Here is a 16,602-nt window from a genome sequence, read left to right on the forward strand (position 1 = left end):
ACAAAAATAAACTCAAAATGGATTAAAGATCTAAATGTAAGGCCAGACACTATAAAACTCTTAGAGGAAAACATAGCCAGAACACTCTATGACATAAATCACAGCAAGATCCTTTTTGACCCATCTCCTAGAGAAATGGAAATTAAAACAAAAATAAACAAATGGGACCTAATGAAACTTAAAAGCTTTTGCACAGCAAAGGAAACCATAAACAAGATAAAAACACAACCCTCAGAATGGGAGGAAGTATTTGCAAATGAAGCAACTGACAAAGGATTAATCTCCAAAATATATAAGCAACTCATGTAGCTCAATATTAAAAAAACAAACAACCCAATCAAAAATGGTCAGAAGACCTAAATAGACATTTCTCCAAAGAAGATATACAGATTGCCAACAAACACATGAAAGGATGCTCAACATCACTAATCATTTGAGAAATGCAAGTCAAAACTACAATGAGATATCACCTCACACCAGTCAGAATGGCCATCATCAAAAAATCTACAAACAGTAAATGCTGGAGAGGGTGTGGAGAAAAGGGAACCCTCTTGCACTGTTAGTGGGAATGTAAATTGATACAGCCACTATGGAGAACAGTATGGAGGTTCCTTATAAAACTAAAAATAGAACTACCATACGACCCAGCAATCTCACTACTGGGCATATACCCTGAGAAAACCATAATTCAAAAAGAGTCATGTACACAATCTTCATTGCAGCTCTATTTACAATAGCCAGGACATGGAAGCAACCTAAGTAAGTGTCCATCGACAGATGAATGCATAAAGAAGATGTGACACATATGTACCATGGAATATTGCTAAGGCGTAAAAAGAAACGAAATTGAGTTATTTATAGTGAGGTGGATGGACCTAGACTCTGTCATAGAGAGTGAAGTAAGTCAGAAAGAGAAAAACAAATATCATATGCTAACACATATATATGGAAACTAAAAAAAAAAAAAAAGGTTCTGAAGAACCTAGGACAGGAATAAAGAGAATGGACTTGAGGACACAAGGAGAGGGAAGGGTAAGCTGGGACAAAGTGAGAGAGTGGCAGGGACATATATACACTACCAAATGCAAAAATAGATAGCTAGTGGGAAGCAGCCACATAGCACAGGGAGATCAGTTCGGTGCTTTGTGACCACATAAAGGGGTGGGACAGGGAGGGTGGGAGGGAGACACAAGAGGGAGAAGAAATAGGGATATATGTGTATGTATAGCTGATTCACTTTGTTATACAGCAGAAACTAACACACCATTGTAAAGCAATTATACTCCAATAAAAATACTAAAAAGAAAAGAACGAAATAATGCCATTTGCAGCAACATGGATAGACCTAGAGATATTCATACTAAGTGAAGTAAGTCAGACAGAGAAAGACAAACATCATATGATATCACTTATATGTGGAATCTAATTAAAAATGGATACATATGAACTTATTTACAAACTAGAAACAGACTCCCAGATCTCGAAATCAAATTTATGGTTACCAAAGGGGAAACATGGGGGAAAGTGAAAAATTGGGAGATGGGGATTAGCATATACCCACTACTATATACAAAATAGATAACTAATAAGGACCTACTGTATAGCACAGGGAACTCTATTCATTATTCTGTAATAACCTATATGGGAAAAGAATCTGAAAAAGAATGTATATATTATGTACATATATATTTATGTATAACTGATTCACTGTGTACCTCAAACTAATACAACATTGTAAATCAACTATATTCCAATTTAAACATTTCTTTTAACTCCCAGGCTTTTTTCTTTAAAAATGTAGCATAGTAAAAGTATCTCCAGATGGATAAATAAGTGACTTTGTGCTAACATATTATGAAATGAAGTAGAAAATATTATGATTTCATTACTTTCATTTTAAGATCAAAGGGATTTTCCCCCTTAGAGAGAGTCAATATTTGATTTTACAAATACCTATAAATTGGAACAAAAAGTAATATTATTACAATAAAATTGTATTCAAGCATTACAAAATAAAGAGATTTTATAATTATCTGGTTGCATTTCATTGTCAGTTGAACTAGAAATTCAGGGTAAAAATCTTTCACTTCAAAACGTAGTTTCACTGAGTTCAAGTTGGTTTTTCCAAACAAGGCTTTTTCATTTTAAAAACTGTGAACCTGAATTGACCATCTTTGTAACTCTCCAGCTCCAAAGTGCAAATAAATAGTCCTCTAGGTGCTCCTTGTGTATTGTTACAAAACCTACCTTCTTTTCACCTCTTTTATAGTCCCCTTTTATGGCTATTAATTTTTAATTCTGGAGACATAGTCACTGTGTTTCTGGTTCTCTGGTGGTAGATAAATGTGACTTAGATCCTGTTTTATGTATGCTTGGGGTTGACAGTTCTGATTGTAACTATTCCTCAAGAGAAAAATTGCTGGTTTCCACAACCCCTTCCTGGCTGGTCATAAAACAAATATTAAATAATGGCAATAAGCTATGAACCTCCTATAGTGCTCCAATTTTTAATTAAATGATTGCTGATGAAATATGGCTGATGGGAAAACAGAGTGCATGAAGAATTCACATGATGTACCCAATGTTTAGACCATACACATTGCTTGGGCCCTTGAGACCTACTAGTACACGTACAAAATGTCAACGATTATTTCTTGTGCCATATTTTTGTAACTTAAAGCCTTCTGGTATGCTGATGGGAGCACAGAGGCTACCCAAGTGGTAGTCCCTCAAAATTGGATTTCAGATTCCCAAACAGAACTGGTTTGGACACGTAAAATAAACAAAACCTATAAATCTGTTACATTTAATATTTTGTGTACCCCCCCTCCCAACAGCCATTTAATGTCAGGTTTGTGGAGGAGTAAAAAGCTTTTAAAACCTTCAGCTCTTCCATTATTTTTAGCAGAGACTCTACAGAAGAGAGCTAGAAGAGTGTTAAAACGTAAGTCGTCATGATACACTGGAGCTCATCTAAGTATACTCTTTTTTTTTTTAAATAGATTTATTTCATTTATTCATTTATTTATTTATTTTTGGCTGCGTTGGGTCTTTGTTGCTGTGCGCAGGCTTTAGTTGTGGTGAGCGGGGGCTACTCTTCGTTGTGGTGTTCAGGCTTCTCATTGCGGTGGCTTCTCTTGTTGAGGATCACAGGCTCTAGATGCGTAGCTTCAGTAGTTGTGGCATGCGGGCTCAGTAGTTGTGGCTTGTGGGCTCTAGAGCGCAGGCTTAGTAGTTGTGGCGCACGGGCTTAGTTGCTCTGCGGCATGTGGGATCTTCCTGGACCAGGGCTCGAACCGTGTCCCCTGCATTGGTAGGCGGATTCTTAACTACTGCGCCACCAGGGAAGCCCAGTATACTCTACCTTAATCACTGATAATTTTGTTTACAGAAGTATCATCCACTCAGTGCTGTTATTGTCAGTCCACAGATTTTGGAAAGATATCAGCTAAAGTATATAGGATCTGTCCTAAAATGCTGCAAGGAAAGATGTTTAAGTAAGTTTTAGGATCAAATAATGTGTGTGCATGAGCATAACCTTCTGCTGTCTCCCCTCCTACCCTCCTGCCAACACATATTAAGTCAAATACAAATACTTTCTACTTTTTCATGTATGTTTTAAAAATCTTTTTTTTTTTGGCAGCTCCGCGTGGCATGTGGGATCTTAGTTCCCTGATCAGGGATCGAACCTGCGCCCACTGGAAGTGCAGAGTTTTAACCACTGGACTGCCAGGGAAGTCCCATTTTAAAAAATCTTCTTAGGGAACTACTGTATATGTCCTCATTCTCCCTAAACCCTCACAATTTATTCCCACTCCCAAAATTATGTTACATTTTTCCTTTGTAGCGGCAAAAACATTTATGAACATGAATACATATTTAAGAAATAAGCCAAAGCTAAGTGGTACCATTTAACTAGGGATCCCTTTACCAATTGCTACAGTGCTGAGTACTCATTTAGCTGATCCCAGATATGCACTTAGTCTATATCTATATAACAACAACCAAATGATGTACATTCACCAGAGGCAGAGGCCTTTCAGATGGATTCAAATAAGTTATTTGTAAAGAAGCATCCAAAATTGATCTGTTCAGAGCTGTGCTACATTAAATGATTGTGGGATTCAGTTATGAGAAGGGGGAAAATATGTGCTTTGACTAGCTCTATATCATCCGTTACCAAGAAAGAGAAAGAAAAGAAAGAAAGAAAGGAAGGAAGGCAAGAAGGAAGGAAGGGAGGGAGGGAGGGAGGGAGAGAAGGAAGGAGGGAGGAAGGAGGAAAACCTTTAAAATCTTATAATGAGGTGAAAGAGAGCTGGACTGGGATGGGGGAGGTGTCCAAAAATTGGTCCTGCTGATTTTTACTCCATTTACTAGCTGTGTCATCTTAGGAGAGTCGGTTCATTTTTCTGAAAGTCAGTTTACTTGAAAACAATAATGATGATACCCGTATTATAGGAAAGGGAATGAGAGTTACATATAATAGCTTTGGGAATCATATACCCACATAGGTCAATTCAGTGCACTAATTCAACTTCTAAATATTTCTGTTACATCTCCCAGGTGAGAAGTGAGAAGCTTTGTATTCTCACTTTAGTTGAACTCTGTTTGTGATATGATGTTTCTTAAATCAGGTCCTAAAGAGTTGGTGGCTTCAGGCATTAGTCAGATCTTCTATAGATCAGTGTTTCTCATGCTCCAATGTCCAGACAAATCACTGGAGATGTTGTTAAAAATGCAGGTCTGGGGCAGGCCTGAGATTGCTCGTTTAACCAGCTCCCAAGGAAGGCCGGTGTGTGCTAACCCCACTTGGTTCTTGATAACATTAGGGGCTGCTTCAACACTTCCACACACTGAGCACACCTTATTTATTGGATCAGAGCACAGAGTTGTAAGTGCTTCTGCTGATGTCATTCGGGTTTTTTCCATGGTGATAAATACATCCTCTGGGAATGATTGCAGCCGACAAAGAGGACTGTAAACTGAATGACAGAGTGAAGCGAATAGGGGGCAGAGTGATCTGTGGAAGAATCTGCTGCTTCTCCTCCTTTTCTTGGCTGTCACTCATGATGAATGGCTCTATGCAGAAAGGATGGACTCAAGTGCAGTGATGACTTGCAATTAAACTCCCCATGCATTCTTTGCCATGCCCGTTATTAGCATACTGTCTATAATATGTACCATAATTACAGTCCATAATACATATCATATCAAGATGGAGACAGACTTTTATTTTGGTGGTTTGTGATAAACGTAAGAGTCTCTCTTATTAGGGAGTTTAATTTTATGTCTTAAAGTGTAAGTTTTGGCTTCATAACATTAAAATGAAGCAATATAAGAAATACAGATAACAAATTAGAATGAAAAGTACAAAGACAAGCCTATCTTCACTAACATCATTTATGCATTACAGTCTCCATTCTTTTACTAATCCATTCATCCAACAAATATTTTTGAGGCCCTACAACATAACAGATATTGTTCTGAGCTCTAGGATAAAGCAGTAAACAAAATAAACCCCCTACCCTGATACAGCTTACGGTTTGTATAAACAAATACAACAGAACATGCCAGGTAGGGATAAATGGTATGGAGAAAAAAAATAAAGCAAAGTAAGGAAGAAAGGGAAAGCATATGTAGGGGGGGTTATTTTATATGAGGGGCTGGGATGGGGCAGAGGAGACCTAAAGGAATTGAGAACAAGATACATGGATACATAGCTAAAGAGATAATGAGGCAGAGAGAACGAGAGGAATCAAGAAGAACTCCAAGGTTTTTGCCCCAAGCAACTGCAAGAATCAGGTTGCCATTTTAATGAGGACCTTCTGTGGGCAAAAATGAACCAAGTATTAAAATATTCTGGGCACCACTCTTCTAAATTCAATTTTAAATTTAATTTTAAACTGATAGGGAAAAGAGAAGAAAGAGAAAATGGGCACTGTTATATTTGAAAATTCGATAATAAGCAATTCTCTTTAAAATACATGCCAATGATTTTTTTTTAGAATCGAAGAACACTATTTCATATAAGCTATTTTGTACATAGCCAATAATTATTCTTTTAAATATACAAGACTATTTTTTTAAAAGTTTATCTAATTTGCATACACATAGTCCTATAATCTATTTTATATATATATATATTTTTTGTTTGTTTGTTTGTTTTTGTTTTGTTTTTTTGCGGTACGTGGGCCTCTCACTGTTGTGGCCTCTCCTGTTGCGGAGCACAGGCTCCACACGCGCAGGCTCAGCAGCCATGGCTCACGGGCCCAGCCGCTCCGCGGCATGTGGGATCTTCCTGGACCAGGGCATGAACCCGTGTCCCCTGCATCGGCAGGCGGACTCTCAACCACTGCGCCACCAGGGAAGCCCTATATATATATTTTTTTAAACTAGGACTATGTATTTATTTCAGAACCTCTTTTAATGAGCAATAATATATCAACAGGTCAAATCAATACATCAAATAGTCAAAAAAGAAAGATCATCTCAAGAGATTTTTTTTTAAAGCTTTTGATAAAATTCAACACTAGGGAACTTCTGCTTCCAGGAATATGGAGTAAACATACTTTTCCCTATTCCTTCTGCTAAGTATAACTGAAAACTCTGGACATTGTATATTAAACAAACTTAAGAAGATTCTGAAAGATGGAGAGAAGAAGGAAAACTGGATAGGGATCCTGGGACCCAAGGAATGACACAGTGATGAATCCCCTGGGTTTTCTTTTTACCTCATACCAACCCAGATTTACAGCTGAAGAAGATGGTAAACCTGAAACACCAGTGGGCACAGACCCAAGGAAATCCCAACAAAACCTGCTCTTTTTAGCCGAAGGGCCAGGAAATGGACAATCTAGCAAGATGAAAACTTTTAGTGAATAACCAACCTACTCCAACCAAGCACCACAGAAAAGACTGTGACCCATCCCTACACTCACCAGCAAAGACTGAGTAGGAAGCCCAGATTTCCACCCTTGTAAAGTTATAACAAGACATCTCAACACCATGCCATGGTGGTATCAGAGAAGGCCAAATAAGGTGCTAGAACTTTCGTCCCCACTGTCTGGTAACAAGGCCTCCCCCACGCCTTTGCTATGTCATTGGAGATGGTGGGGAGCCTGGGCTTCCACCCCCACCTAGTGGTAATGAGGACCTCCTTCTCTCCCCAGTGGGGTGATTCAGAGGACACTAGTAAAGAGTCAGGACTTTCACCACTGCCCAGGAGTAACAAGGCCACCTCCACAGTGGTGGCAGTGGAGACCACATGGGGAGCCAAAACTCCACCCCCCTCGCAGCAGTAACAAGAAATCTTGCCAACTCAGGTATCAACTGAGGCTGATTGGAACTGGACTTTTAACTTCACCTGGTAGAAGTAATGAGACAGTGATCCCTCCCCTCTGATGGAGTAGTGTCAAAGAAAGCTAACTAAAACAGAAATTGTAAATAAGATGCAGAGTCTTACAACATAATATAAAAATGTCCATGTTTCAACTAAAAATCATTCATCATACTGAGAACTAGGAAGATCTCAAACTGTATGAAAAGTCAATGAATAGATGACAACAGAGATAGGATTAGCTGACATATTTTAAAGCAGCTGTGATAAAATACATCAACAAGTATTACAAACATGCTTGAAACAAATAAAAAATAGAAAGCTTCAGTGAAGAAATAGAAGATATAAAGAAGATCCAAGTGGAAATTTTAGAAATGAAAATACAATAACTGAAGTAAAAAGCTCAGTGGATGGGCTCCAATAGCAGAATTGGAGGAACAGAGGGGGAAAAAAATCAGTGGACAAAAAGACAGAACAATAAAATTGCCCTGAAGAACAGAGAGAAAACAAACTGGGAAGAAAAAAGGGAAAAGAACATAACTGCAGAGATCTGTGGGACTAAAATTAAAAGATCTAGTATCACGTCATCAGAATTCTGAAAGAAGAGGGAAAAGAGGGAAGGGCTGAAAAAGTACCTGAAGAAATAATAGCTGAAAACTTCACAAATTTTGCAAGAGACATCAACCTACAGATTCAAGAATTTTAGTGAACGCCAAACAGGATAAACCCAAAGATATCCATACCAAGATGTGTCATAATTAAACTTCTGAAAACTAAAGATCAAAAACCATTTTTTTAAAAGCAGCCAGAGAAGAACAGCACCATATTTACAGGGGGAAAAAACAGTTAGAATTACAGCATATTTCCCATCAGAAACCATGGATGCCAGAAGAAAATTATATGATATATTTTAGGTGCTGAAAGAAAAGAACTATCAATCCAGAAGCCTGTGCCCAAAGGAAGTTCTCAAGAAGTTCTCTAAACAGAGAAAAAAACGATTAAAGAAGGAACCTTGGAATATCAGTAGGGAAAAAAGAAAAAGAGGCTTAGAAAGAATAAGCAACTTGTGAAGAGTTGTGTCAGGCCGGTTAATCTCAGAGAATATGGTTGCAACCATTTTTTAAAACGGCGTTTAGTTATTACAAAAAGACTCTGTGGCTAGCAGTAAACAAAACAACAAAAAAAGAATAAATAAGATATTTGTGAGTTGATATGAATATTCCTAGATATATTAATTCTCAGATAAAGTGGAACAAAAAGGAGTTAAAAAATATATTTTGCTACATTTTGTGTAAAAATGAATGGGCAGTATATTTTTCTAGTTTTAAAAAAGAAACAAAAATGTATAGAACAGAAACTAATGAAAATGGTTACCTATAGGTGATAAGTGGGGATGGAGTAGAATGAATATGCAATAGAAACAGTTCTTGAGTATACCTGCTCATATAGTTTTGACTTTTGACCTATGTAAATGGTTTACACATTATTTTAAAAGTAAATTGAAAAAGATTTTTAAAAATAGGAAGTCACTAATACTAAAAACAGAATTTGACTGTATATAAAATTGATAATATAACCAAACAGAAGTAAGAATTAATTCAGGCTGTTTTTATACATGGAACTCTGGCTGACAATCCTTAGTGAAATATATTCTAAGGGTGAAAATAATTTCAAAGAAATTTTGAATTTGACTCAATTGTTGCTGTTTGTGTTGGTAGAATAATTCTGAAACTTTTTGTGTATGTGTAAGATGGAGCAAATGAGTAAATGTTTTTCAAAACTAGGTTTCTCACTGCGGGAAAAGGGAGATACACATATGGAATAAGGGAATGTGAGGGACCTTGTGATGATGGATTTGAATTTGCAATATTAGTATAAATTGAGTTCCAGTAGCAATAAGCATTCCTAGAGCCCAGAACTTGGTTTCTAAATACCTTCCACACAAAAGGGAACTAGGGCTCCTTGGGGAAATGGTCAATCCCAGGTCTGAGTGATCCTGGAAAGTCTCACACAAAAAAGGAAGGAAGCGTACCAAGACTTAAGGAGACAAGCAAAGAGAAAAAGGAGCCAACTGGCCTAATTTGGGATAATTTGAGCATCATAACCAATAATTTTTAAAATAATCATTTATATGATCCAGCAATCTCATTTCTGGGTATCTATCCAAAGGAAATGAAATTATTAACTTGAAGAGGTATCCACACTCCCATGTTCATTGAAGCATCATTCACAATAGCCAAGGTATGGAAACAACCTAAGTCCCTCAGTGGATGAATGGATAAAGAAAATGTGGTATATGTAGACAATGGAATATTATTCAGCCTTATAAAAGAAGGAAATCCTGTCATGTGCAACATCATGGATGGACTTGGAGGGCATGATGCTAAGTGAAATAAGCCAGACAGAGAAAGACAAATACTGCATGGTATGACCTAAATATGGAACCTAAAAGCTAAAAAAAAAAAAGTCAGAGTAGAAAAGTGTTTTTCAGAGGCTGCAGGCTGGGAGAAATAGGGAGAGGTTGGAAAAAGGGTACAAACTTCCAGGAATAAGATGAATAAGGTCTCAATATCCAAGGTATAACATGATAACTATAGTTAGTAATACTATATTATACAATCAAAATTTGCTAAGAGAGTAGAACTTAAATGTCCTCACCAAAATTAAAAAGTTAAATATGTGAAGTGATAGTGGAAGTGTGTTAATTAACTCAGTGGGGGGAATCCTCTCACAGTGTGTACATGTATCAAATCATTGTGCTGTACACTTTACATATCTTACAATTTTGTCAATTACACCTCAATAAAGCTGAAAAGCAGAATCTGTTAGTCTATGGTGATAAGCAAAAAGGAGAGATAAGAGGTGAAGAACTCCTTTAGAGAGAATGCCAACTAACAAATGTAGAAAGAAAGACAGAATTAGCAAACCCCTATTATGCACCCACCTACATAATAACTGAGCCACGCAAGGATCGTGAATGCATGCTACAATTTGGGAAAGGTTCTTGGGAACCTTTCTTGGGAATCGTATAGTCTCAAAGTATCACCCTGTAGAGTCCTTATTAATTATAAAAGAATATACACATATATATAGTGCACATCATCTTAATCACAACTGAGAAATCTCACACATGTCACCTTAATCAAATTATTAAGTTTATCAAGCATTATTGATGATGGGACAAATTGGCATAATGGGCCTCCTCGTATGATATAATGGGAAGTTCATATCACCTCATGCTGCACTCTTACCAAAAATGTTTAACCCTAAGATAATCATGAGGAAATAATTTTACAAATCCATATGGTAGGACATTCTGCTCTGGACTCCTCAAAACTATCAATAACATGAAAGACAAAAAGGCAGGGGCTTATGGTAATAAATTAAAACAGGACTCAAGAAACGTGACAACTAAATGCTGCACATAATTCTTCATTAGATACTGGATTTTTTTAAGCTATATAGTTCACACTATATATTAGATAACATTATTGAATCTACCTTAAATATCTTGGGAGTGATAATGGCATAATGATTATGAAGGAAAGTTCATGCTGATGTATTGAGGTGCAGTGTCATGATATTTGCAATTTATTTTTAAATGATTCAGGGAAAGAGAGAGAGAGCATGCAAATGTGGCAAAATGTTAACAGTTGATGAATATGGGATGAAGGGTGTGGAGGTGTCCTGATTACCTATTGCCACATACCAAACAACTCCAAAACTTGCAGCTAAAAAAGTAGCCATTCATTATATTTCACATTTCTTGGATCAGGAAGGTCTTGGATCAGAGAAGGGCTTGGATGGATAACTGTTCTGGCTTTTATGTAGCACTACCTGAAGTCACTCTATGGCTTTCAGCTAATGAATGGGCTGTTACAGAGAATCCAAAACTTGCCTGTTTTCTCTTTGGGGATGAATGAAAGGCTGGATTTAGCTGAAATCCTCTTGCTCTCCGTGTAGTCTCAAGGTCTCTCCACAGGATAGTTGAATTTACTTGGTGGCTCAGGGCTTCAAGAAACCATACCAGAAATAGTCAGTCCTCCATAGAGAACAGACTTGTGGTTGCCCAGGGGGAGGAGGCATGGGGGAAGGATGGATTGGGAGTTGGGATTAGCAGATGCAAACTATTATATATAGAATGGATAAATAACAAGGTCCTACCGTATAGGACAGGGAACTATATTCAATATCCTTTGATAAACCATAATGGAAAAGAATATAAAAAAGAATGTGTATATATATATATATATATACACATTCTTTTTTATATTCTTTTCCATTATGGTGTGTATATATATATATATATATATATATATACACATATAACTGAATCACTTTGCTGTACAGCAGAAATTAACACAACATTGTAAATCAACTATACTTCAATAAAATAAATTTTTAAAAAAAGACATAGTCCTCTTAAAAGCTAGGTCCAGAACTGGTACTGGGTAACTTCTGCAACTTTTTATTGCTCAAAGAAATCAGAATAGCTCAGATTCAAAGGAAGGGGAAAGAAATCCCATGTCTCAATGGGAAGAGTGTCAAATAACTTGTGCCCATTTCTAAGTCTTCCATGATAGGTTTCTATAGTTTTGAATATTTTCAAAATCAAAAATTGAGGTGGGGTGGGGAAACCTTTAATGAATATATTTGGAAGATTTCTATGAGTTTGTCCATACTCTAAAATCCTAGAATTTCCAGGATGCTCTCCAAACAGAGTGTACCAGTGCATTTACCTACCAAAAGTGTATGAGAGGGACGGTATTCTACACACTTCGTGGTAGTTTAAAAAGTATTTACAATTTGACACTCATCTTATCAAAAGATGGAGTCTAAGTCTCCCAGTGAACGTGGGCCAGACTTAATGACTTGCTTCTAAAGAATACATTACAAGCATAAGTGAGGATATGAGAGTTTCAAGACAAGGTCCTAAAAGGAAATGTAACTTCCACCTGGATCTCTCTTCCCTGAGACATGTACTTTGGGAGCCTTGGACTGACACGTAAGAACCCTGGCTTGGAGGATGAGCAACTTTTTAGAGCCAACCCAGGACACACATACACCAGATTAAAAATACCCCAAACACAGTAAGAGCGTATAATAACTATTTTCAAATGTGTTATTACTTTAACATAAAAATATGAAAACAGGTGTTTACTTTGTATACTCCATTTTATTTTTATGTTAAATGAAAGCTAATATTTAAACAAAACAAAAATAAGCCCACTTAACAGTAATTAGAAGTGATTAATAATAGGAGTAATTAATGTGTGAGAAAATGTAACAGTGTATTGCGATGTTTGTTTTTTTTTCCCTCCAAGATCAGACCCCCTACCCCTGCTCCCATGGCCTTGGGTCATTCTTGCCTGGGGGGGGGGGCGGGGAGGGGCCTTCCCCACCCTCTCTGCTCCTGCCTCACACCCCCCTCCTCCAGAAGCCCTCCAGCAAGCACTGCAGCGTCCACTGATTGCTTCTCCTCCTACCTGACGGTTTTCTCTGGTCTGTGAGTCCCAAAGCCTGCCACAAACAATGGTTTTCAAAGCCCTAACTGAGGACTCCACTTCCTCCCAACCACACCTGGCACTGCCAGCCCAGGTGCCCCCACCCGCCAAAGATGCTCAGGGCTCCGGGTCATCTTTCTGGGCGTCTTCCTGACCCATGTGACACTCCTGTGCAGGCAGGGCTGCAAGTCCCTTCTCTAGACTGACCTTTGTGATGGGACGGGGACACTTGCCTTGGGTCACACAGCTTCACAAGGATATCAGGGAGGGGACGGTGCAATTAGCGTTCCACCTGAGGATCATAATCCCGACAGCTAACATTTCCCGAGCATCTGCTATAAGCCACACCTACCACCTGACTCTGTGAGGGAGGAGCTACTGGGGAGAGGAGAATTACAAGACCCCGCATACCCAGAGCTGTAATGCCTGTGTGTCTGTTCCTGTCTTTTTTCTTTCTGTTTTTTGGCTGCGCTGCACGGGTTGCGAAATCTTAGCTCCCTGACCACGGATTGAACCCACCCCTGCCCCCAACCCCCGCAGGGAAAGCGCTGAGTCCTAACCACTGGACCGCCAGGGAATTCCCTGTTTCTGTCTTTTTTTGTTGTTGTTTTTTTGTTTTGTTTCTGTCTTTTGATACAGCAATTTAATTGGACTCTTTTTTTTAAACTCTTTATTGAATTTAAAAAATGTAGATTATATTATTGAACATTCTTAAGATATAAACATAAATTTTTTTATACATAGATTTTTAAAAGAACATAAATACAATAGGAAAAATAAAAGATATTACGTCAGTTAAAAAATGATGAGATGTTTCTCTCTGTCCTATGATCCAGTAGGATATTTTTAGTCTTTCTGTTGCCTTTTCCAGTAACACTTCTCTGAACTGCCTGCAGCCTGTAAGATGTCCTTTTTTTCTTTTATGTGGTGGTAAAACTGAATACAGTCAAAAGTAAGATACTTTGACTTGCAGTTCTGCTTTTATCAAAAAAGCAGATGCCTGGTATCAGTCCAGTGTGATGTCAGTGCAACTAAATATCCTCCCAGCAAAAGCATTTGAACATGGAATACTTAGGCTTTTACTTACTAGCAACTGCAGCATTTAGACTTACTCTGCACCGACAGGCTTATTCTGGGGATCAGCTCATTGTCAGGCTCTTTGCATCTATAATTTCATCATTACAGGCTATCCATATCTATTTACATTGTCCATCATTTTTAAACACTCTGAAGCACATTAAATGTCATCATTAATTAAGCCTCTCTTTTTCAGGGCAAATGGTTTTAAAGCACAAAGCTAATTTGAACTTGTAAAATCAAAGGAAGATCTCAAATAAAGTCACAGTTTTACTGAAGAAATTTAAAAGGTCCTGTTTAACTCGGCTGCCTTTTGCTGGGGGCAATTTTTTCTAGTTCTAAGGCAGTCTTTCTCCAAAAAAGAGTCATTTTTTTTCTTGCAACTGACACGTAATATGAAAAATCAGGCGACAAAACAATCAGGTTTTCCTTTACATGACTCTTTATGACCTCTTTAGAGATGTTCATTCTCAACGTATTTCCAAACAAGATACGGACTTTCTGCTTGTCTCACGCCTCGAAAATCTGAGTTTTACGCCAGGTCAACATTTTAACATCTTTTCTCAGCATCAGTGATTGCCATCTTGCAGGCATGTGTCTTAGGAAGCTAACTCCTTTCATTTCTATAAAGTAAAAAATCTCATTAAGTGCTTCTGCAGGTTTTGCAGAAAATGAAAAGTGACCCAAAGCTTTCATTCTGAAAGTCTCAATATCACAGGCCAGCAAATCACACCTCTTTTTAGCAGTGCTGTGTCAGGGTGTGCATCTAACTAGTAAAATCTCTTCATTTTCTTCGGTAAGTTTATAGGCTGAATGTAATTTGCCAAAATATACATTTGTGCTGACTGCCAAATACACAGATGGATGAGCAAAGTCTACAAATAAAGTTTGTATTTAGACAACACAAAACCTTTTACTTAATGTTCTCTGCAGTTTTAGTAATATTCTTCACCGAAATAAAAAAAAAGACAGTTTGAAACTTCATTTCTCAAAGTACCTAAGAGCTAGGTGGAGTATAATTTTGCTATTGTGATTCGACATGTTCATCTAGAATTTACCATGATATTAGAACTTAGGCAAGGATTTGGGGGTTTTTGTTTACAGTTGCCTGGACAGTTGTCTCAACATTATTTATTGACTGATATATATTTTACCAAGCGTGCTGGCTTTGTGCTGTTTCAACTTAATGAAGTTAGATCGGTGAATTGTGCTTCTCATTACCCTTTTCCTCAACAAAAGAGTTACCTTTTTAAGTCTTTCAGTTATTAAGCATTCGAAGATCTAGACTACACAGCTTTAAATCAGATTTTTGTAAAATTCATCAGAAGATCATGAAGCACATAGGACTTTGCCATGTTTCCTAGCCTTTGCACTTTTGCCATTTCAGTACTTATTAGCTCTGACTACAAAGGATTCGTAGAAGAAATAAAAGAATTTGATTAAAAAAAATCAGTTGTTGCACAGTCTGCCACGTAGTAGAAGCTCCATAGTTACTAGTTCTTCCTTTTTTTTTTAATGATCCATATTTTGACCAGATTTAGTAGCTTTATTTTATTTATTTATTTATTTATTTATTGGCTGCATTTGGTCTTCGTTGCTACGCGCGGGCTTTCTCTAGTTCCGGCGAGCAGGGGCTACTCTTTGTTGCGGTGCACGGGCTTCTCATTGCGGTGGCTTCTCTTGTTGCGGAGCACGGGCTCTAGGAAGGCAGGCTTCAATAGTTGTGACGCACAGGCTTTGTTGCTCCGCGTCATGTGGGATCTTCCCAGACCAGGGCTCGAGCCCGTGTCCCGTGCATTGGCAGGCAGATTCTTAACCACTGTGCCACCAGGGAAGTCCCACTGGTTCTTTTTACTTACTTGAATTTAGAGGAAAGATGTGGGATTTAGGGAACTTGAAAATGATGGTGAATGAGAAATTTGGGGTTATCTCTGGCATTTGATTTCTCTTTGTTTTGCATTATTATGGACACACCTAAGTTAAAGCTGGCTTGTTCATGAATGATAACCAAAAACCTTATTGTCAGTAAGAAGAGATAGCTGTTGATGTGTTGGTTCAAGTGATGTAATTGTCACTATCATCAAAGGAATTGCCTCTCATTAGATTTAGCCTCATTCTCGAATAAGACATCACCATAAATATGATATGATTCATTTCAAAAGATCAGACCTATTAAATTAGTACTGGAGACTGCTAGAATATATAATTTTTAAGTACATTAAACACTCAAATATATGCCACTCCTTCCCCCAGATAGCTCTGAGAAAATGTAATTAAAATGTCATCTGTTTTGCAGTATTTTTTTTTAAGGGAAAACTCATCAGATCTTTGCAACATTCGAATATTGCATACCTGAGTGTTTGACTTTATTCCACTGAATTTGACAATAAGTGCATAGTACTTATCTCTGCTTATAATGGAGAACGTGAAATGTGTGAAGACATGCTTCAAAAGATGAAGAAAATGTAAATGCATCTAGTTTAAAGGGAAATAGACTATCTGCTAATTGCTTCAAGAATTGAGTGATTTGAAAGACCCCCAGGAGAGGGTTCATTTCTCCAATTTGCATACACTTCACTCATACTACCTGGCTTACTACAAATGCCTTGATGATGTGTGTGCGTGGAGCATTCCTCATCAACACCAGAGAATGAGAAGGATCCAGTGGCTCTGGGGACCAGAGAG

This window comes from Orcinus orca, chromosome 6 (genome assembly GCF_937001465.1).
Source record: "Orcinus orca chromosome 6, mOrcOrc1.1, whole genome shotgun sequence".
Taxonomy (NCBI): domain Eukaryota; kingdom Metazoa; phylum Chordata; class Mammalia; order Artiodactyla; family Delphinidae; genus Orcinus; species Orcinus orca.